Source organism: Lissotriton vulgaris, chromosome 1_1, assembly GCF_964263255.1.
Source record: "Lissotriton vulgaris chromosome 1_1, aLisVul1.2, whole genome shotgun sequence".
In the NCBI taxonomy this organism is placed as follows: domain Eukaryota; kingdom Metazoa; phylum Chordata; class Amphibia; order Caudata; family Salamandridae; genus Lissotriton; species Lissotriton vulgaris.
Window position 1 is genome coordinate 1,261,100,037 of NC_141685.1, and position 23,556 is coordinate 1,261,123,592.

The 23,556-nt window shown below is 45.0% G+C and overlaps 1 non-coding gene and 1 pseudogene across 1 annotated transcript; both read right to left on the reverse strand.

Annotated features, from left to right (window-relative positions):
• Positions 1–22,065: 22,065 nt before the first annotated feature.
• On the reverse strand, positions 22,066–22,164 carry LOC147748954 (U6 spliceosomal RNA; annotated as a pseudogene).
• Positions 22,165–22,885: 721 nt separating this feature from the next.
• LOC147748955 (U6 spliceosomal RNA) lies at positions 22,886–22,992 on the reverse strand. Its single transcript, XR_015300348.1, has one exon. It is a non-coding gene; the product is annotated as a U6 spliceosomal RNA (small nuclear RNA).
• Positions 22,993–23,556: the final 564 nt, after the last annotated feature.

The following is a 23,556-nucleotide window of genomic DNA, read 5'->3' on the forward strand; positions in this document are numbered from 1 at the left end:
CCAGTGTTCAGCAGGCTGGCGATAAAGTATCTAGCTTGCCCTGTTGCAAGTTTCTCTTCTGAGCGTGTGTTCAGTGCTGCTGGTGCCATTGTGACTGTGAGAAGGACCAGTCTCTCGCCCAAAAGCGTGGAGAGGTTAACCATGAAAAAAATGTATTTATTTATTTATTTTAAGTACTTGTTAAGCACACTGTCACCATTGCAGGCATCCCGGTGCTGATGTGATCGAAAGAAGCGGAAGTGACCAAGGGGACCAGCACTTCGTACCACCAGACTACAAAGTACATGAATCGGCGCTGGAAGAGGAGAGCGAGTCGGAAGAAATAAGTAGTGGGTTACAGGACCTAATACTGTCAGAAGAACCACCATTGTTTGAGGACAAGCTCCTCTTCCCTGACAACTAGGCTTGGAAATTGTTACCTTCTCCCTTCCTTTATTTCTCCCTTCCTTAGCTATTTGTGTGTATCTGACTTTCTGACTCAAACTTGAAAACTAACACCATCTTCCTTTCTCTTTTAATTACCTATTGGAGTTGCACATCTGAGCATTTACTGTGCACTCCACTCATCAGATTCCTGCTCCATCTTCCTGACTCACCCTAAATACATTTCCATCTTGCCATACTTTGGATGGAGATGGACAATAGTGCAATAATGTAGCCTCTAACAGTCCCTTCATAACAAGTGAAACGTACGTGACTACAGCCATCTTCTGTTTTGTTTCCAATCTGAAATGCTTCACTGTCTTAAGGCTACACCTCTGTCTGCAGGCCTACACAACTCTTCAATGTCAGAACTTGAGCAGGGCTCCAAAATTAAAGTAAACTCATCATCACTTTCAGAAGGCTCTGCTGCATCTGTGATCTGACAGTCACAAAGAAGAGAAAGACAGGTATATGAAATAAATGATGCCATACATTGCATTGGCTGCTTGCTGACTCAGAGCAAATGTGCATGAAGTAGAAGTATACTAGTAGTTTCAAAGTGCTTGTGTCTCAAGTGATGGTCAATGTTTCCATGTTGTTTAATAATATGTATCCAATTGTACTCCTACTACTGCAGGTGCAGTCTGGACTTAATCGTAGTCACTCACTACATACTTAGTTGCTGTTTTTGGTCTGTTGGAGAACACGTACACGTGCCACACCGAATGATGATGATGATGACCACCATACCATCTTTGCACGCTGTCAGTCAGTTTGATCAGAGATGATTGATGGTGTTGGGAGCCCGACAGATGGAATATGTTCAGGAAGTGGAATACAAGGTAAACACACAACCAATCAACAAGAAGCACAGCAGACCTAGGCTATATGTGTGTGCAGTGGTGGAATGGAATAGTGGTATGATTGACATTGGCGCATTGATTTACCTTAATCACTTGTTTTGGAAATACTAGGTTGATGTACTGTATATGCCTTTTGTCTGACACTCTTAATAATGTAGGTAAATGGAGTTTGGGCCACAGACTCACGTCCCGGTGTTGTGGTGTGGCCCTGTAACTGTTCTGTGCTGGCTCCTATCTTGTTGTTCTTTTTGATGACTGCTGTGTAACTAGAAGAGTAGAGTTAATCAATGTATCCAAGCAGCCTCAGTCTGAAAATCTTCTCGCTCACGAGTCTTGTCTTTTTCGCACTACACCATAATTGATTTTTATGTTTTCATTCTGTTAACTTATTTTGTAATACCCCATTTCTTCTTTCATCAACACTTACAGGCCGGCCTTTCACCCAGCGCTACTATTATACGTGGAGCAACAACTCACACTTACCTTACCAATCCTCCTCATCATCATCATTCTGCCATGGAAGGGAGGAAAAAATGAATGACGAGATACAACTAAGCATTTGGCCCTGGATAATACATTAACTTTAGTATCATTTTCATATTTTTCTTTGATTCCTTTTTCCTCTTCATTTATTTCACGCTTGTGCTTGGTAATTGATTGTTCACTTAAAGTATCTCAGTTTTGTTGGCTAGCTTTCAGCCCGCTACAACAGGTATTACGGTTTCTCAGAGGGAATACAGCCTAGGCAAAAGTCATATCATATCATAAGAAGTACTTCCTTTGAATTGTGTAGTAGTAGTTAAGTAATTACCACTTATTATTATAACCATCCAGTTAATAATAAACCTTCATCATGCATCTATTTCGTTGTTCTTAATTGACTTTACATTTATTGGGGAATTGTGGATCAGCAATCATCGTCTTCATTGTTTTGCTTTTGTTGTCTCCATGAGTACTGTTTTTCTTTGTCAAACCTTTCCCCAAACCCCCGTTCCCATCCATTCATCAAACCCTAACCCTCTTCCCCCAGGGCTGTGTGGTTTTATATTGAGGTGTGATGTTACTACATTAAATATACACCAACAATTGATCACACGCTTGCTGGGTCAGATGTGGTGAAACCAACGCTAATGAAATCAAATGTCAACGAGGCAGGGCGAGGATCTTCTACTGCTTGCCCACCCAAGCTCACTTTATGTAATAGTGTACAAGGCAATTAATTTCCCAAAGTGACCCAACGAATAAATGAAAATCATTGCTGGCATTGTTTGAATTTAATTTTAGAGCATTTACGTTTACGATTTGTATTGTGTTTTAATGACTCCAACGCAACTACAGTTATCTTCTTCTACTTTTTCAGTCCCCGACACCATTGATTTCTTTGAGTTCGTTTAGCAGTTGCAATATTGTTTGTATTTTTTGTCCGTATTATGTACTACTTCTCTCACATTCTTTCTCAGGCAAATGACTGTCTCTTTGTTTTTGTTTTCCAATGCTAGTGCCAGTGTCTAGGAGTCAAGTCTACTACAATCACACAACCACTGCATATTCTCCGTTGTCTTGGGAAACCATGCAGCCCTTGCGGTGCCAAACGTAATCATCATCAATCACAGGTAAGAAGAGAAGTTTGCTGGGAGGTATAATGGAGGAGAGGCTGGTAGTATTAATAGGACAAAAATAACTGAGTGAGGGGCACAGCATCTATCTGTTTGCATGTTACACATGTGGTCAGTTAATAAAGTATTTCAATCAAACACTGGCCGCTGCCCTGCATCTAGAGTAAACCTTGTGACGTACAACAGTAACCCCACCACAAAACAACATCATATCATATCTGTGTAAGTTGAAAATAAATAACATTTATTCATGTATAAAAATATCCTCCTATCCCACCCCTATCCCCAACCTAACCCCAACCAATGTCCAAGTCCAAAGAATGTCCCACAAAAATAACCCCAACACCCAATTCCCACCCACCAACAAAAGTATTGAAAAAGGGGCAAATCAACAGGGTCCGGGTCCATTACAGTTGGCGGGCTTTAAGGTGTTTGTCCACAATGATCTTTACGCGCTCCTCTAATTGGTCCTCCAGCTTGGCCATCCGGAGGAGAAAGTTTTGCCGAAATGCACGGCACCTACATTTGCATCTATTGTGTGTGGGGGTGGCAGATGTTAAATGCCGGCGGTGAGCGGCTACCTGGCCGCGGCGCCATACTCCTGCAGGTGGAGCCTTGCTGGGGCCAGACGCATTGGAAGAGGCAGCAGCTGCTGCCGCCGCCTCTCCCTCCTCCTCCTCAGCCTCTGCCACCAGCTTGCGGTACTCCTCTACAATGGCCTGCAGTTTCCTTTGCCGGGCCCTGGCTGCCAACTCCTTCCGCGATGGTTTTGAGGAAGGAGTATGAGTATCTATAAAAAAAGAAACAGAATTGTAACTGAAACTCTTCATAAATAATTCAACAGTACATTGTGGCATAGTAGCACTACCAAGCGCAGTACATACAATTGGTGTCAACTTTTAGTATCTATCTAATCTGTCCTCCTGCTTCCCCTGCCTGTAGCATTTGTTGAAGTTTTTCCGGCATTATACTTGCCCTAGTACTGGGTGGCCTTGAGTACACATAAGAAGAACAAAAGTCTTTTTTGTATCTACTTTTATTTTTTCAAAGTAAGACTCTGCTTCCAGTGACAGTCTTCACCTATGATGAATATACAAATACATTTAGGGGGCATCCACCCATTAAAAGTAAATGTCTATCATTCTTTATTATTGGCTTAGCTGGTTTCACTTTCACCAGCAACCACCCACGCGTCCACTTCTTCCTTGCCTTGGGTTTCATTGACACAAACTCCGCTCATGATTCTTGCTATTCACTGTATCCATGCACCCATATTCTTTTGCCCAACCAGGCCTGAATTTTCTTTGACCTTACAGTTCTATCCATCCTTAAACAACCCATGCATCCGATTCATATCAGCCATGTGAATGAACCTTCCAAAGTATCCTTCTATGGTAGTCTTTTTATTACATCTCTTTAGTCCTTCCTCCTTCCACCCTAGTTCACTTCTTTCCCTTTTTGTTCAACACATCCCTCAAGGTCATCTGATCTGACTTTTAGTCTTCTCCATATGTTTCACAGCTGAGTTGGAGTCTGATGGAAGAGGCCTTGTTTACTCAACTCTAACTGGTAATGTTACAAAGGGTGTCTTCTTCAACCATTGTATATTGTCCAGTACAACTTCAAATTCATACTTTCTTAGTAAGTCTCATAGCACAGTGAGGGAAATGTTCCACCTAGTAATGCAAATAAGTAATGAATATAACTTACCACCGCCCACCGCTGATGTTTCCTCCCCCACTGGTGCTACTGCAGGTGCCGCAGCCACTGTCCCCTCCTGGATTGCATTAGCATCGCCGCTGGCCCCGTCTGCACTGGTGGTTGGTAGTGATTGTGCACCTATAAAAGCAAGTACACCTTTTTAGATGCCTGCACACCTACCCCTATTTTACTAGTTGTACTTTTTTCACCAGGAAGGAAGATTGAAGAAACAGTTACGTACAACATGAATCGTTGTGACAGTGTAACTAGTCCAAATTGCGTCCAATGTACAGCAGTCACATTAGACAGAGTTTAGCTTTAATTTATTAGATGGTCCCTAGGGTCATCTAATCTACTCCTACTCTAGTCTTTGGAAAGTTAGCCTGAGCCGTATAACCATTTTTAGATCCGTGTCTACTGCTTTGCCCATGTTACCTCGCAGCTTGTTGCACAGTAACAAAGACACCATTGAGGCCACATGAGTGTCGCATACAATTCACAAACCAGTATTGTTAGTCCCTTTTGCTTATCCATAATGTTGCACTTTTTACCATGTGATGACTGCTAAAAACTGGCATATTTGTATTCACTGTCTAACGTGCAACATTTTTCTCATAGGCAGATGAGAAGTGAATATTGCCTTCTACGAAACAAGGGATTTGTAGAGCTTTCGAAAGATGCATGTGTAACCACTAACAGTATACGTTTAACGGTGAGAGGCCTCCCACAATTCACACATTTCTCTATCGTGCACTAGATGTACAAAATGTACAGTATTTAATCTTCTTCATTTTGCATGGTGGAGCAGGATGTTTTTTGTGGAAATACTTACAAGTTACAACAATACAAAGCTTGTTAATAAACAAATAAAGTTTTTGAACTTGCACGTAGACTCTGTGGTATATTTTCAGTGTCTGGGGTGCTGTGGACTGAAACGAGTGAGTGAGCGAAAGGGTCTTCTTCTTCTGTTCTGGCCTGGGTTGTGTAATAAAATCATTGGGTATATATCTAACTATCTTCGTGTGGGGGTCGGGAGTGGGACAAATGACTATGACCGAGACACTTAGGTAGGTAGACTAGACGGTCATTGGATTATGGGTTCTTCTGACTGAGTTCTGTGACCAGGGTGTAAGGTCCAACCTCCCTATCACCAACATCAACAACATCCTATTTTCTTGTGCATAGTTCTGTATGTGTATGTGCAGAGAGAGAATAATAACCACAACAATAGTAGAAGTATACTAACTGAACAAAAATTAGTAGGCAAACATCTGGTTGTGCATTTTTGTTGGTTGGAATTGACAAAGACTGGAGATTACAGAGGACAACGCAAAAGACAGGAGTGGACCCAGTGGCTACAGCTATTTTATCACAGCTTTATTCAAAAGAATACCTTAACTAAAGAGTGGCCAACAGGGCAAGCTTAGCTACACACAATCTAATAGTAGTAGCACAGAGAGTCTTGGGGCAGAGGCAGTTTGAAGGAACTGAAAGTCAGAGATGGCATTGGATAGTTACGCAAAATTTGGAAAACAAATTTAAGACCAAAGAAGGTTTTGCTAAGATTGGATTAGGAAGGAGGAGTAATAGGTTGGAAAAAATAAGGTGCATTAAAAAGTTAGGGAAATATAATTGTTAATAGTATAAGCACTGTAGGACTTACTGGGGCCAGCAGCAGGATCCGCGGTAGAGGACCGCTCCTCCTGTGGTTGTCCCGCCAACTCGGACCCCGTCTTCTTGCCCTTGCGTGGTGCTGATCATGTAAGAAATAATAAAGAAAGAGAAACATTAAGTGCTGTGAAACAAAGACCTCATTCAAAAATCCTCTCAAACATTTTAGGGAACAACAATTCCAATAAAATTGACTTCGAAGTATAAATGACTACTGGCTTGCAAGATCCACAGACCGTCTACTTATAGAACACTAATCAAATGTGCCATAAACATTCTGATTGCAGAATACTAACGAAGCCAGTACCACTTGACCTACACCACCTATTCAAGAATCCAGACAGGCCAATTGTTCTGTAAGTCGGCATTTCAATTTTATTTTTGCCCGCAAACATGCATAGATGATGGAGGACACATGCATAAATTTGTACTTACACATAATTGTTGGCTGCTTGCGTCAGAACTGCTACTGACTCACCTGACCATGCTATTGCTCTGCTAAGCCTACCATTCAGTAAAAAACTCAAACCGGTTCTATGGAGGGGTGGGGTAAATAAGAACTAACTAAGCATTCAGTGACAGAGGAGGCGTCATGCAGACCGTTAAAAAAATGAAGTAATACTATCCATCCACCACTATTTCACTAAAGGACAATGGGACTAGACTCTAGCAATAGCATCAACTAACTTCAGTTCTCTAAAAACTCTAACATCAATAATCAGCAGCCCAAGTTAGCGCTAAGTTACAAACCAGTAAGAGAAGTGGCGAGCAGCACCTGTGTCATACAATAACAGAAGAATTTGAGACGGAATTGATCTGCAATGTAACTAAGCGCACCAGTAACCGTGTTACTTATTCATCCAAGAATTATACACAATACTTATACTACTATAATATATATTAAATTATTAATATGACTAGGTACTCACCAAGCCCCACAACTTCAACACCTATCAGGTCCAACAGGTCCTGCTCCCTGTCCAGAATGTCTGCCCACCGGTGAGCCAGCTGCTGGTGGGTTTGCCGGATTTCTGAGTGACGGTAGACTGCCCGGCGCACCTTCGCCCACCGGCGGTGATGCTCCTCTGGCAGGTAACCGGACCCTGGCCTGCCGCCTGCTGCCAAGGTCAAGGGGAGGTGGCGCTGGATGAAAAAAACCAGTGCGGCCACCTCCGCCTCCCCGAAAAGATTCCGGGCCTGCACCCCTGCAGGTCGCATTCTGCCGCAAGGCAGCCGACTCTTGGGCGCAGGCGCCTTGCCCTTCGAGCCAGTTCTGCTGCTCCCCTTTGCCATGGTTCTGGGGTGGAGGTGGAGGTGGAAAAGAAAAATTAGAACAAAAGGAAAAAAAGTTAGGGGGAAGAAGTAGGAGCTTAAATAAAGAAGTAAAATAAAACAGTAGAAAAGCTAAAAAAAGTTGGAAAAGTAGAAATAAATTGCAAAATATAAACTTAGGGACAGAGAGAGATAGATGAGAAGTAAAAAAAGTAAGAAAAACTGTGAAAATAGGTAAAGATTGAAGAGTGGATAGAAAACTAGGCCCAGAACCATAGCATAGAGTGTGAAAAACAAGATGGCCGCGCCCATCACGACCACGTGGGTAAGTTCGCGCGAGATTTCACGCGAACACACACTTTGTCAGTGTGAACAAGTAGTTGTGTTCCCGAACAAGACGTGCACCGCGCGAACGCGTTATTCGTGACCCGGAAGAGGAAGTAGGGGAAAAAACAAGATGGCTGCGCCCTTAGCCCACCACATGGGTAAAGTCGCACGCTACAATCCCCCGAACACGCAGACAGCGCCCCGAACGCACACTACTCCCGAGCAAGAAAAACGGCTCATGAACGGGACCAGCAAGCTACTACGCAAGCTCGCGTAGTGAGAGAACAGCTTCGCGTAGCGTCGCGTAGCGCGACTACGCGTACTACGCCCACCCTTAGTAAAGAGGGGTACAGAATGAGGCAAGAGGGATGTTTAATTTGCACCAGAGGTGCAAAAAGAAGCAGGAAAAGTGCAGAAAGAACCAACAGAGGTGCAGAAAAAGGCAAGAGAGGAGCACAAGGAGGCAAAAGGGGTACAGAAAGAGGCAAGAGGGGAATAGAAAGAAGGGAGAAAACTGCAGAAAGAAGCAATAGATGTGCTTAAAGAGGCAGGCCGGGTACAGAAAGAGGCAAGAGAAGTGCAGAAAGAAGCAACAGAGGTGCCAAAAGAGGAAAGAGAGGTGTACAAAAAAGCAAGAAAGGTACAGAAAGAGGAAACAGGTGCAGAAAGATCTAAGAGGATACAGAAGTTTGCATGAGAGGTACAGAAAGAAACAAGAGCAGTGCATAAAGAAGCAATAACAGTGTAGAAAGAAGGAAGAGTGGTGGAGAAATAGGGAAAAGGGGTACAGAAAGAGGCATGAATGATGCAGAAATTTGAAAAAGGGGTGCATAAAGAACCAACAGAGGTGTAAAAAGAGGAAAGAGGAGTACAGAAATAGGTAGGAGAGGTGCAGAAAGAGGCAAGAGGGGTACAGAAAGAGGCAGGAGGGGCGCAGAAAGAAGGGAAGAGAAGTGCAGAAAGAAGCAACCGAGGTGCTGAAAGAAGCGCAAAGGGTGCAGAAAGAGTCAAGAGAAGTACAGAAAGAAGCAACACAAGTACACAAAGAGGCATGAGAGGTGCAGAAATAGGAAAGACGGGTACAGAAACAGGCAACAGGGGTGCAGAAACAGGCAAGAGAACTGCAGAAAGAGGCAAGAGAACAGCTGAAAGAAGCAACAGAGGTGTAGAAAGAAGCAAGACAAGTGCAGAAAGAGGCAAGTGAGATGCAGAAACGGAAGAAAAGTAGAGAAAGAGGGAGGACGAGTACAGAAAGAGACAACAGGGGTGTAGAAAGAAGCAAGACAGATTCAGAAATAAGCATGGAAAGTGCAGAATGAAGCTACAGGGGTGCGTAAAGTGGTAAGAGAAGTGCAGAAAGTAGCAACAATGGTGCAGAAAAATTAAGAAATCTAGAGAAAGAGGCAAGAGAAGTGCCGAAACATGCAAGAGAAGTGGTGAGTGAGGCAAAAGAAATGCAGAAACAGGCACGAGATGCGCAAAAAAGGCAAGAGATGTGTATATCTATGTGACCCCCCTTGCCAGACTCATTAGATCTTTTGGGATGGAGGTAGTCTCCTACGCGGACGACACCCAGATCCTAGTCTCTCTCTCCCAGTCAGTTACGTCAACTGCCGCCAATTTTAGATCTTGTATGGAGGCAGTTGGCCAGTGGATGATTCACAACTCACTAAAACTGAATGGGGAGAAGACGGAGGTGATGGTTTTTGGAGGAAAAGAAACGATCTGGTCGGCTGAGTGGTGGCCGAACTCGCTGGGCCTATGTCCAGAGCCCACCTCGTCAGCAAAAAACCTGGGAGTCATGATCGACCCCACTCTTAGTATGTGCCAACAGGTCAACAGGACTGTATCGACCTGCTGGGGGATTATCCACATTCTAAGGAAAATCAGGCACTATTTGTCACCCCAGGCGAGAAAGCAACTTGCTGTCGCACTTCTGGGCTCGCGACTGGATTATTGCAATGCGCTGTATGCAGGACTGAACAAGAGTCAGCTACAGCGCTTGCAGGTGGTCCAGAACGTGGCAGCGAGATTTGTCCTTGACCTACCTAAACGTGCCTCTGCCACCGAAGCCCGAAAACAGCTCCACTGGCTCCCCGTTGAGGACCGTATCCTTTTTAAATCCATGTGTATGGTGTACAAAGCCCTAGCTAAATCCAGCCCGACAGGCATGGGATCGATCCTATCTCAGTATAACCCCGGCAGGAATCTTCGTTCTATTCACAAACTTCTTCTCTCTGTACCTCGTGTTAGGAAAGCAAGATGGGGAGGCAAGGCCTTCTCTAACTTGGCACCGAGATGGTGGAATGCCCTCCCTTTGGAAGTAAGGTCCCGCCCCACTCTACAAGCTTTTAGATCTGCTCTAAAGACCCACCTTTTTACACGTGCATACCCTTAGTGGTGCTCTGCAAACTTTTTGATTTGGTTTTGATAGGCGCCTTGACACCTTCGGGTTTAGTTTGCGCGATACAAGTTGCTTAATAAATAATAAATAAATAAATAAATAGAACAAAGCAAGACTTGTGCAGAAAGAGGCAAGAGAAGTGCAGAAAGAGGCACAGGAAATGCAGAAAGGGGCAAGAGAAGTACAGAAAGAGGGAAGTGAGTTGCAGAAAGAGGCATGAGTGGTAGAGAAAGAGGCAAGTATGATGCAGAAAGAGGCAAAAGAGGTGCAGAAAGAAACAAGAGATGTGCAAAAAGAGGCAAGTGAGGTACAGAAAGAGGCAGGAGAGGTACAGAAAGAGACGAGAGAAGTGCAGAAAGAGGCAAGAGAAGTGCAGAAAGACCCATGGTAAGTGCAGAAGGAGGCAAAAAAATGCAGAAAGAGGCAAGTGAGGTGTATAAAGAGGCAAGGGGGTACAAAAAGAGACAAGTAAGGTGCACAAATAGACAAGTGAAGTGACGAAAGAGGGAAGGGAAGTGCAGAAAGAGGAAATAGAAGTACAGGAAGAGCCAAGAGAAGTGCAGAAAGTAGCAAGAGAGGTGCAGAAAGAGGTAAGAGAAGTTCAGACAGAGGGAAGTGAGGTACAACCAGAGGCAAATGAAGTACAGAAAGAGGCAGGTGAGGTACAGTAAGAGACAGGAGAGGTACAGAAAGAGACAAGAGAACTGCAGAAAGAGGCAAGAGAAGTGCAGAAAGAGGCAAGAGAAGTGGAGATAGAGCCAAGAGAAGCACAGAAAGAGGCAAAAAAGTGCCGAAAGAAGGTAAGTGAGGTGAAGAAAGAGGCAAGGGAGGCACAGAAAGAGGCAAGTAAGGTACACAAATAGGCAAGTCGAGTGCAGAAAGAGGCAAAACAAGTGCAAAAAGAGGCAAGGGAGGTACAGAAATTGGCAACAGTAGTACAGAAAGAGGCAAGAGAAGTGCAGACAGAAGAAGGAGAAGTGTAGAAAGAGGAAATAGAAGTGCATGAAGAGTAAAGAGAAGTGCAGAAAGAGGGAAGAGAAGCACAAAAAGAGGGAAGGAAACTGCAGAAAGAGGCAAGAGATGTGCAGAAAGAACAATAAGAAGTGCATAAAGAGGAAATAGAAGTACAGAAAGAGCCAAGAGAAGCGCAGAAAGAAGCAAGAGAAGTGCAGAAAGAGGTAAGAGAAATGCAGAAAGAGGCAAATGAGTGCAGAAAGAGGTAAATGAGATGCAGAAAGACTCAAGAGAGCTACAGAAAGAGGTAAGAGATTTGCAGAAAGAAGCAAGAGAAGTGCAGAAAGAGGCAAGAGAAGTGGAGATAGAGCCAAGAGAAGTACAGAAAGAGGCAAAAAAGTGCCTAAAGAGGTAAGAGGTGAAGAAAGAGGCAAGGGAGGCACAGAAAGAGGCAAGTAAGGTACACAAATAGGCAAGTGAAGTGCAGAAAGAGGCAAAACTAGTGCAGAAAGAGGCAAGTGAGGTACAGAAATTGGCAACAGTAGTACAGAAAGAGGCAAGAGAAGTGCAGACAGAAGGAGGAGAAGTGTAGAAAGAGGAAATAGAAGTGCATAAAGAGTAAAGAGAAGTGCAGAAAGAGGGAAGAGAAGCACAACAAGAGGAAAGGAAAATGCAGAAAGAGGCAAGAGATGTGCAGAAAGAACAATAAGAAGTGCATAAAGAGGAAATAGAAGTACAGAAAGAGCCAAGAGAAGTGCAGAAAGAGGTAAGAGAAATGCAGAAAGAGGCAAATGAGTGCATAAAGAGGCAAATGAGATGCAGAAAGACTCAAGAGAGGTACAGAAAGAGGTAGGAGATTTGCAGACAGAAGCAAGTAGAATTGCATAAAGAGCCAAGAGAAGTGCAGAAAGAAACAAGAGAGGTGCGGAAAGAGGCAAAAGAAGTGCAGAAAGAGAGAAGAGAAGTGCAGAAAGAAGAAAGAGAAGTGCAGAAAGAGGAAATAGAAGTACAGAAAGTGCCAAGAGGAGTGCAGAAAGAGGCCAGAGAAGTGCAGAAAGAGACAAAAGAAGTGCAGAAAGAGGCAAGTGAGGTACAGAAAGACGCAAGAGAGGTACAGAGAGAGGCAAGTAAGGTGCAAAAATACGCAAGAGAGGTGCAGAAAGAAGCAAGAGAAGTGCAAAAAAGGCAGGATAAGTACAGAAAGAAGCAAGAGAAGTGCAGAAAGAGGCAAAGAAGTGCGGAAAGAGGAAAGTACAGTGCAGAAAGAGGCAAGAGAGGTACAGAAAGAGGCAAGAGAGGTACAGAAAGAGGCAAGTAAGGTACACAAATAGGCAAGTGAAGTGCAGAAAGCGGGAAGAGAAGTGCAGAAAGAGGCAAGAGACATGCAGAAAGAGGCAAGTGAGGTGCAGAAAGTAGCAACAGTAGTACAGGAAGAGGCAAGAGAAGTACAGAAAGAAGGCAGAGAAGTACAGAAAGAGGAAATAGAAGAGCAGAAAAAGCCAAGAGAAGTGTCGAAAAAAGCAAGAGAAGTGCAAAAAGAGGAAAGAAAAGTGCATAAGGAGGCAAGAGATGTTCAGAAAGAAGCACGTGAAGTGCATAAAGAGGCAAGAGAAGTGCTGAAAAAGACAACAGAAGTGCAGAAAGAGGAAAGAGAAGTGCAGGAAGAGGAAAGTGAGGTGCGGAAAGAGGTAAGAGAAGTACAAAAAGAGGCAAGCGATGTGCAGAAAGAGGCAAGAGAGGTACAAAAGAGGCAAGTGAGGCACCGAAAAAGGCAAGAGAGGTGCACAAAGAGGTAAGAGAAGTGCAGAAAAAGGCACATCAGGTGCAGAAAGAGGCATGAGAGGAACAAACAGAGGGAAATGAGGTGCAGACAGAGGCAAGAGAAGCACAGAAAGAGGCAAGAGAAGCGCAGAAAGAAGCAAGAGTGATTTGCACACCATTAGTACCACATTTAGCCAACAGCTCTAACTCTCACAAAAACGAAACCTATTACATTGCAAATTCTTCTTTAACTACTAGTCGGTTTTGTAGAACTGTCGAAAGAGGCAAGTGAGATGCAGAAAGAGGCAAGAAAAGTACAGAAAGAGGCAAGAAAAGTGCAGTAAAAAACAAGAGAAGCACGGACAGAGTAAGAAATGTGCAGAAAGAGGCAAAAGAAGTACGGAAGCAGGCAAGAGAAGTGGAGAAAGAGGCAAAAGAAGTACAGAAATAGGCAAGAGATGTGCACAAAAAGGCAAGAAAAAGCGCCAAAAGAAGGAACAGTAGTGCAGAAAAAAATAGAAGTGCAGAAAGAGCCAAGAAAAGTGCAGTAAGAAGCAAGGGAAGTGTAAAAGATGCACGAGAAGTGCAGAAGCAGGCAAGAGAAGCACAGAGAGAAGCAAGAGAAGTGCAGATAGAAGCAAGTGAAGTGCAAAAAGAGGCATGAGAGGTACAGACAGAGGGAAGTGAGGTGCAAACAGAGGCAAGAGAAGCGCAGAAAGAAACAAAAGTGAATTGTACACCATTAGTACCAATTTCACACCCACATTTAGCAATAAGTAACAGTTGACCATCCCAGCTTTGCAAAGGACCTTCCACCACGCTGTAACCCTTGTCGCTGAATTTTTGGTAACGTTTGCGCTCTTTGAGCTAGAAACAAGATTTTTTTGTTCAAGCCTGCAGATTATACAGCAGATGATGGATTATGCGGCAAATGCGGAAAATTGATAATTATACAAAAATCAGTGCAGTCAAGCAGTTGCATAATTCCAGTGGCCTTGTTTGAGTTTATAGCTGAACTTCTATAGAGACGAGGAAGACTAAACCTTACCACTCCACAACACAGACTACCATACCACATAATTACTCACTTTAACACATAATCCCACTCTAAATAATTCCTATACACTAAATACCACATACTTTCTATCCATATACCACATCATTTCACTAATCACAATGTACATTCACTCCACTCCAAAAAACATTAGTAAAAATCTTTTACATTTACAAATCCGATAGCTTTACCTCTCGCAAATGCGAAACATATTACACTGTAAATGCTTCTCTAACTACTAGTTGTGTTTGCAGAGTGGTGGAGAAAGGGGTTGGGCCTCCGGCCAGCGCTCAGGAATTCTGCTGAAAAGGACTTACAGGAGGTACCAGGAGGGCATCTTGGCCCCTAAAGCCCCTCAGGAGTAAAGTGGACTTCATACCCCAACCCATAGAGTGCCAGGAGGTGCATTTGCAGAGTGCTGGGGAAAGTGGGCGTGGCCTCCAAAGACATATTAGCAATACCACTGTGTGGGACTTCCTGGAGGTAGTAGGAGGGGTAGTTGGCCCCTAAGGACAACTTTAGGGGCCAACTACCCCTCCTAATACCTCCATAAGTCCCATACAGCAGCAACGATAAGTTCTAAAAAGCATGCCATGTCCCCTTTGCCCACCAGTCTGCAAACACGCTCCCTGGCACGCTCTTAGATGGGGATTGAAATCCCCTTCGCTGCTGGGGGTTGTTAGGGGCTGACACCCTGGCGTATATATATATATATATATATATATATATATATGAACAGAACAATCTTCAAGTAACCCACACTCCTGTTGTGGAAACGAAGACACGGACCCAATGGTTGCAGTCAAGGAGATCTTTAATAAAAACCTCGCTGGTTACGCGTTTCGAGCAACTAGTGCCCTTGGTCACTTGGTATATATATATATATAGACACTAAGTTACGCATGGTGGTTATTGATTGTGTGGATTTGGGGGTACGGGGTGGTAACTGTGAGCTCTCCATGAGAAAACTTGAATCCAGATACATTATAGATTTTCAATGTCTGGCCCCTGTAGGATTGAATACCAGTGAGGAACTGGCCATCCATTTACATGAAGAATGATACACATTTTACAATGAATTGCACTGTATATATGCTGTCTGTATTTTAAATCTTTCTATTTTATTTCATTCACTTACACAAGAAACCTTTTCTTTCACAGACGTTATCTGGCATTGCGTAATATCATGAGTGGATTGGATTTGGATACTAGTTCGTTTGGAAATCATTGTGGAATCACTACATTAATGCCCACTGGGGCAAGGACCTTGAATTGTCACCAAAATGGCGCGATCTATGATCATTCACGGCGCATTGGGACTTTACCTCACAATTTCATTGGTTATAGTATAATATGTTGCAATCCAGCACTATTATTGATTTGCCCACTTGGGCAATGCTTGCATTGTTATTCAACTGCTACATGTCCTTTCCGTGACAATTGTTGTTTCCCCTGTCACCTAGCGACGACATCCAATCGCATGGGGTTTCATTTCACACACAATCTCAGCAGCCAATAAGCGCGGGGATATTGTTTCTTAGTAAACCACGTGATCGCGACCTCTCGCTTTCACAAGACCTTTAATATATTAGCGTATAATGATTAAAATATATTTGATAACAATCGTTACTGGACCAGGTGGTTTTACTAGCGCATGAGGAAATAATAACCGAATTTCTTATCTGTGGCTAAAATTTACCTAGCATATATTATGCATGAATTATATTTAACCCCGTACGCATATGATGCTTTGTTATGTATAAATCACACTGTGGGATAATTCTGCCAATGTATTTTATATGTTACAAGATGGCGACTTTATGTTAACGTCTGATTACACTGTAGTACACTGGGGGTGTGTTTTTCAGCATTTAAAAATGGCTGACTATGTGTTGTTGACGAGCGTGAGCAAGCCTTATCGGCGAAACGCGTCGCACCGTATTCTACTGCCATTAAATATTCTGCAACGAACTCTGAGTGTCCTGGCTTCCTTCAGCATTTGGAGGGGATTGATGTATATATATATATATATATATATATATATATATATATATATATATATATATATATATATATATTACCTACTGGCGGTCGCCAGTAGGTAATATATAGTTAGGATTTTTTCTCTATGGGATTTTTTAAAATTCTATGTTTAATAACTTTGGCGTTTGTGGACGGAAGTGGCTGAAATTTTCAGGAAAATGGGACATTTTGTTTCTGAGCAGCCCCTGACAATTTGGGGGGGGTTTCATAAAGGGGGGGCCGAGAAAAAAGGGGGGTCCCAAAACGCGTTTTTCCCATGTTAATTTCCATAGGGCGGTTGGCCTCACTTTTAGCTCGAACGGCTGAATGGATTTGCACGAAACTTGGCAAAATTGTAGGGACTGTTAGCCTGATGTGCCTTTGCTAGGTCTCAATATATGTGCTCCAGTGGATTTTGAGTAATTTAGGTTCAAAAAAAGATATATATCTGGGCGGAGCCTAACCACACATCTGATCTGATTGGCTGTCAGCACTTCATCCAAGAAGTGTTGGCAGCCATCTTGGGACCAATATACATGATAGCACCTCATTAAAAAGCATTGTAGTTAATAGAGGGTTTTAGGACTTTAGTTACATTATAAATCATTTGTTGATGGTACCATACTCGTTTTAGGAATTGTGGTGGGTTCTAAGGTGATTTTACTATGTGAAAAAACCTTCTGCTGTGATATCATGAATATTGTTTGAAAGGAAACTAATATCTCATGATTTTCCCACAGTGGTTTGGAAGGGGATCTATAAGCTAAACTGAAAGCATATTTTCTGTAAATTCACATTATCTTTCTCAGTCATGTGAAAATGAAGTCTGACATTCTCAGTAAAACATGTACATCCAACAAGGACAGAGACTGTCAGTTGATTCTTTTGTGTTCTACTGCAGCCTCCTAGAGTGTTCTAAAGAACAACTAGAGCGCTAACAGTCCTACTTATTACAAAGGTATGGCACACCTGAAGCCATCTTGATTGGAATAAAGTGGTAACTCTTAAAACATTTAATTTCAAAAGAAACAACATGAGGGGGTATATTTTGCCATAGAAAGTCTGATTAGTGCTGCAGAATGAAAAATTAGGGCACATTTTGAGTGACTTCTCAAATCCTTTTTTATTTCATTAAAACATTCTGACATGCAGTCTCCCAAAATGGCCACCAGAGACAAAAGAGCCCAAATGTAGCCCAAATATCACCCAGATGTAGCCCAAGTGTAGCCCAATGACAGAATGTCCCAGAGTGTTCTAAAGAACAACTAGAGCGCTAACAGTCCTACTTATTACAAAGGTATGGCACACCTGAAGCCATCTTGATTGGAATAAAGTGGTAACTCTTAAAACATTTAATTTAAAAAGAAACAACATGAGGGGGTATATTTTGCCATAGAAAGTATGATTAGTGCTGCAGAATAAAAAATTAGGGCACATTTTGAGTGACTTCTCAAATCCTTTTCTATTTCATTAAAACATTCTGACATGCAGTCTCCCAAAATGGCCACCAGAGACAAAAGAGCCCAAATGTAGCCCAAATATCACCCAGATGTAGCCCAAGTATAGCCCAATGACAGAATGTCCCAGAGTGTTCTAAAGAACAACTAGAGCGCTAACAGTCCTACTTATTACAAAGGTATAGCACACCTGGAGCCATCGTGATGGGAATAAAGTGGTAACTCTTAAAACATTTAATTTAAAAAGGAACAAAATGAGGGGATATAATATGCAATAGAAGGTATTATTAGTGCTGCAGAAAGAAAAATTAGGGCACATTTTGAGTGACTTTTCAAATCCTCTTCTATTTCATTAAAAAATTCTGACATGCAGTCTTCCAAAATGGCCACCAGAGACAAAAGAGCCCAAATGTAGCCCAAATATCACCCAGATGTGGCCCAAGTATAGCCCAATGACAGAATGTCCCAGAGTGTTCTAAAGAACAACTAGAGCGCTAACAGTCCTACTTATTACAAAGGTATGGCACACCTGAAGCCATCTTGATTGGAATAAAGTGGTAACTCTTAAAACATTTAATTTAAAAAGGAACAAAATGAGGGGGTATATTTTGCCATATGAATTATGATTAGTGCTGCAGAAAGAAAAATTAGGGCACATTTTGAGTGACTTCTCAAACCCTCTTCAATTTCATTAAAAAATTCTGACATACAGTCTCCCAAGATGGCCACGAGAGACAAAAGAGCCTAAATGTAGCCCAATTATCACCAAGATGTACCCCAAGTATAGCCCAATGACAGAATGTCCCAGAGTGTTCTAAAGAACAACTAGAGCGCTAACAGTCTTACTTATGACAAAAGTATGGCACACCAGAAGCCATCTTGATTGGAATGAAGTGGTAAGTCTGAAAACACTCAATTTAAAAAGGAACAACATGAGGGGGTTAATTTTGCCATAGAAAGTATGATTAGTGCTTCAGAAAGAAAAATTAGGGATCATTTTGAGTGACTTCTCAAATCCTCTTCTATTTCATTAAAAAAATTCTGACATGCAGACTGAAACATGCACTTTGAATACCAGCAGCAGACGTCCCTGGTGAGCAGTAGCTTTACTACAGTGATCTAATGTGCAAATAGCGTGCTAACATTCAGAATTTATGGCAAATGTGTGACACATCTGAATGCCTTCTTGATGGAACCAAAGTAAACAAGCATTGAAAATGCAATTGATCTCGCCCTCGTTTAAGTTAAAGCCATTCTGTTTGTAATGAGGTGGCTTTTTAGCTTTGCTTTTATTAGTGTTTTTTCAACTTTCATGTGAATAACATGCATCTGTATGCATATAAGTTTATGTATGCATGCATTTATGTTTGTATTTATATAGATATACAGATGATATATGTTTATATATGTATGTATATATATATATTCACTGAAAAAACCATAGGTTATAGACCATATATAGTTAGGAATTAGCATTTACAAAACCTTGAAAATTCACTGAAAAAACCATAGGTTATAGACCATATATAGTTAGGAATTAGCATTTACAAAACCTTGAAAATTCACTGAAAAAACCATAGGTTATAGACCATATATAGTTAGGAATTCGCATTTACAAAACCTTATTTTACTCACACAAAACCATTGAAATTCCATATATAGTTAGTTGCACTAACTATATATCGCGCACCCGCAATCCACTGCTGATGATGTCACATATTACATCATTCATGACATGGTCAGTGACATCACTGATGACATCACTGATGACATCTCAAATGACATCACTGATGACATCACTGATGACAACATCCAGTGACTGTATGTTTCTGTAAAGTTAAAATATGTCTTACATATTGAAGAATGAGTGGATGTATAAGTGTCTGGATGAAGGATTTAGTAGGTGCATGACTGACTGTATGAGTGAGTGATTAAATGTGTCTCACTGAGTGCATGGGTTAGTGACTAAACTGTCTTAATTTGTGCATCATTATGTCTGTTGTTCTGTAAACTGTTGCATGTGTTGATAAGTAGCTATATGAGTAACTATATGGGTTATTGATTGGTTGCCCAAGTATTTGTATGGGAGACTGAGTGTGTGTGTGGGTGGCTGGGAGGTGTATGACTCTGTGCATAGATGTGTGAGCAGTTGATTCACTAGATGTATGGTTTCAAAAGTGCATGTGGAAACAGCTGGATGGGCGGTTGACTGTGTGCATGAGTGTATTGGTGAGTGAATGGATATCTCAGTGCTACATGTCAAAGTAAGTACATATGTAAAACACAGTACATGTGAGAGTTGACATATATAAATAACTGTGCATAAGAGCCAGTGAATGTGTGCGTGGCTGTATGGATCATTGTGAACTTGTATCAGGGATTGTATAAGAGAGTAAATATGTGTTAGTATATGTTTGAATAAGTAAAGTTTGTATAACTGTATAGTTGAGGAAATGGAGGTGTGATTGATTCTTTGCATGACTGACTAGGTGTGTGAGTAACTCCATGGATGAGTGACAGTCTGTGAGTGTCTGTTTACACTAATTGTATCTAAGGTTATATTAGAGTCTGAAGAGGTTCATCGTATTATCACATGAATGATATCATCAGTGATGTGATCAGTAATGTCAAATGAGATGTCATCAGTGATGTCATTTGAGATGTCATCAGTGATGTCATTTGAGATGTCATCAGTGGCGAGGAAGACTATACTCGGAGTAATGAAGATTACCGGTAAGTAACCGGGGCATTACCTCCTCGTTAGTCTTCCTCGCCACATGATTTACATAGTGAGCAAATACCCAAGCCAACAAGGCTTCATTGACCACCATAAGAACAACACCACACGGTGATGCAGAGAAACCAACAGGTTTGATGTAGACTAAACGGAAAGAAAACAGGGATCACAGGAAACCTGAAATCAAGACCTCAAGGAAAAGAAGGCCAACCAGGAGCCGCAGCTCCAGCAACCAGAACGGCCCCAGCGAAGTCCCCCCGGGACTGCCAGAGACCAACGAACAAGGCGGGGGACGACAACGTCGACGCCCGACAAATCTCCACAGAGGAGACACCCCGAAGGGGGCCCAGGACACCGAGCCACTCCCCGTGGAACCGACCCTGGACCCCCGCCGGATCCACCGAACCCAGCGAAGCATAGGAAAGGATGATAGCCTGTGGAAGCCAGCGAACCAAGGTGGAAAGAGGGCCAGTGGCTGAACGAACCGGGCCAAACGACACCAAACAGGCCATCCCACCGGGAAAGGAAAGACGTGCGGCCAAGAGAAGCCAAAACAGCACGCCGAACAACCAGCACGGACAAGGGAGGAACCTCGTCGGCAGGGAAAAACGGTAAAGAAACCACCCGAGCCCGGGACCCCAGGGAAGGAACCCCGGGAAGGACACGGGGGACATGCCGGAGGAACAACCACGTCCGGCAAAACCCGCAAGAAGGGAGGGGAGCGGAGGAACGACCCCCGCACGCCCATCCGCCCAGCAGACACCACTGCCACCAGGGAAAAACTACCTAAAAGGTGAGGAACCGTAAAGCCACCGAAGGCCGGGGCCCAAAAGGGCGGACCCCGAAGAGCTCGTCGAACGAGAGAGAGAACCCAAGGGGGAGACCGGCAGAGCGGCCGTGGGCGATGGAGAAACAACACCGGAGCCAAGCGAGCCATCAGGGAAACCAGCCCGTCGAACACCGGACTGTGGAAGGCCCGCAAGGCCGCCCACCGGGCCCACAGGGAAGAAGGGGCCACGCCCCAGGAAAACCCCTCAGACAGGAAAACCAAGACCCGCAAGGGGTCCACGGAGGCGGGGACAGCACCAAGCCGACCGCACCAACGCGAGAAGGAAGCCCCGAGCCGGGCACAGGAGGGGAAAGTGGCAGAAGCAGCGACAACCGCTCAAGAATCAGGCCAGCAGACGGAGCCAGGCCAGCAGAAAGAGCCGCTCAACACCGACCCCGGGAGCGGGGGACCCAACCACCGGACGGGAAGATCCGGGAACGGCCAGGAGGTCCGAACCGCCAGCCCGCACAAGGAGAGGGCACCAGGGGCGGCGGACCCCACCGTCCTGAATCATCGTGCCAACGCAGGGGCCAAGCCAAACTGCACTGTAACGTTCCATCAGTAGTCCACGCGCTGCCGAAGCGAGCACCCAGGATCACCCCGGCCCCGCCCAAGCGAAGCCAGCAGAGGACCCGTGGGACAGAGGGCACGGGGGAAACGCGTACAGTAGACCAAAAAGGACAAGCGAAAGACCGGGCAACCACAAGGACCCGGGCGGAGATACCAGAACCCGGGCCGGAGGGCCGAGACCCCCTCCGTGAACAGAGCCACCGGAGGCAGACCGAGTCGATGCCCCAGGCGCCGAAACCCCACTTGGGTCAGGGCGAGACCAGGCAACGAAGGCAAGACCCGACACAGTCGAACCGCCTCCACCAAGTCGGACCTCGGGGGAAGACAGCCCGCAGGGACAGGACCGGTGACACCAACACCACCAGGACGCCCGATCCGACCAAGACCCGGGGACCCCGAAGCACCGGTGTATGGAAAGCTCCACGAAAAGCGTGTCATCCTCGCGCACGGGCCATGCCAATCTACTCATCCAAGTATAGTAAACGTGCGGCCGAAGCGAGCACAGCAAAAGGACGGCAGGCCAGGAGGACATTCAGCAACCCCCGAAGCACGAGGAGCTGTGCGACTGCAGGAGATCCCAACGACCCCCAAACGACCCGGCGCTAAAGGACGCCCCCCCCCCCTGACTGAACCAGAGGGAAGTACCGGGGCCAGGCACACGCCCCCCCGAAGGAGGACAAGCCCGAGACGAGGACCGAAGGGTCCACCGCACATAGGTCAGAAAGCCGACGGATGAGAGACACCGCCAGACGAGGCCGAGAGGTAGCACACGGCCAGACAGGGAACACCAAGACCCACACCTGGCGAAGAAGATCCACCAGGCGGGTCAGGCCCACGGGCCCGAAGGCAAGCCCACACGTAGGCCGGACACCGGCCAGCAAGCCCGAAGAGCCCAAGAACCGGGACAGCCACGACCCAAGACAGGACGTAACGGAGGCAACAGCCCCCCCCCACCCCCCAGGGGACCCCCTGGAGAGAGACGGCCGAAAGCCAGGATCAAGGGTGAAATAAAGGGAGCGGCAGCACCAGTACGAGACCGGGAATAGCCGTAACACGGGCCTGGACGTCAAACCCGCACGCACCCCGTGCAGACTGACACCCGAAACCCGAGTGGAAAAGCCGAAGGCCCCCACCCCTGCAAGGGCGGGACGCCCTCACCCACAGGCGGACGAGGAGTCCGAAGGCAGGCCGCGCCCGGGGGAGAGTGCCCCAAAAGAAGAGACCGGATCCATGGAACGCTCCACGAATATGCATGCCATCCTAGCGCAGGGGCCATGCTAATCACCTCTGCATCGTTCCATTTACTGTCGATGTGCTGCCGAAGCGAGCACTCCGATCAGGCCATATGCTCACCGCCGACAAGGACGCAGCCAGACCAGACGGCCGAGCCAGCCCCGCGGCCACCAGAGCGGGAAAGGTGACAAGGCCCACCCCACCGAACCTGGAATAAAGAAGGTGAGAAAAATGCAAGCCAGCGCCCAGAGCCGCAGAACGGAACTCCACGAGTGGCACAGGTGAAAAAAAAAACAGGACCGAGGATGAATCCGAGCCTAAGACCCGCCGAGGCGGGGAACCGGATCCAGGGCCCGGGCCCGACCACAGCCCCAGGGTCTGCAGCACCGAACCCAAGGGCCACCCACCCCCATAGGGGCCATTAAAACATCCACCATGGGATACCTCTACAGCATAGGCAGGATTCGAACCCTTGCCTGTGAGGGCTGTCTGCACTAAAGGTACAAGACTTACCCTTGCGCTCTAGCTCCTTAGTCCGAGAGCGAGACGTGGTGAGGAGGGCCAGGGCACCCCGCCGCGCAAGGACCCCCAGAAGGGAACACGCCGTAAAACAGGGAGACCCCGCAGACGGGGACCGAAGGAAAACCCCGGCAGCCCGAGGA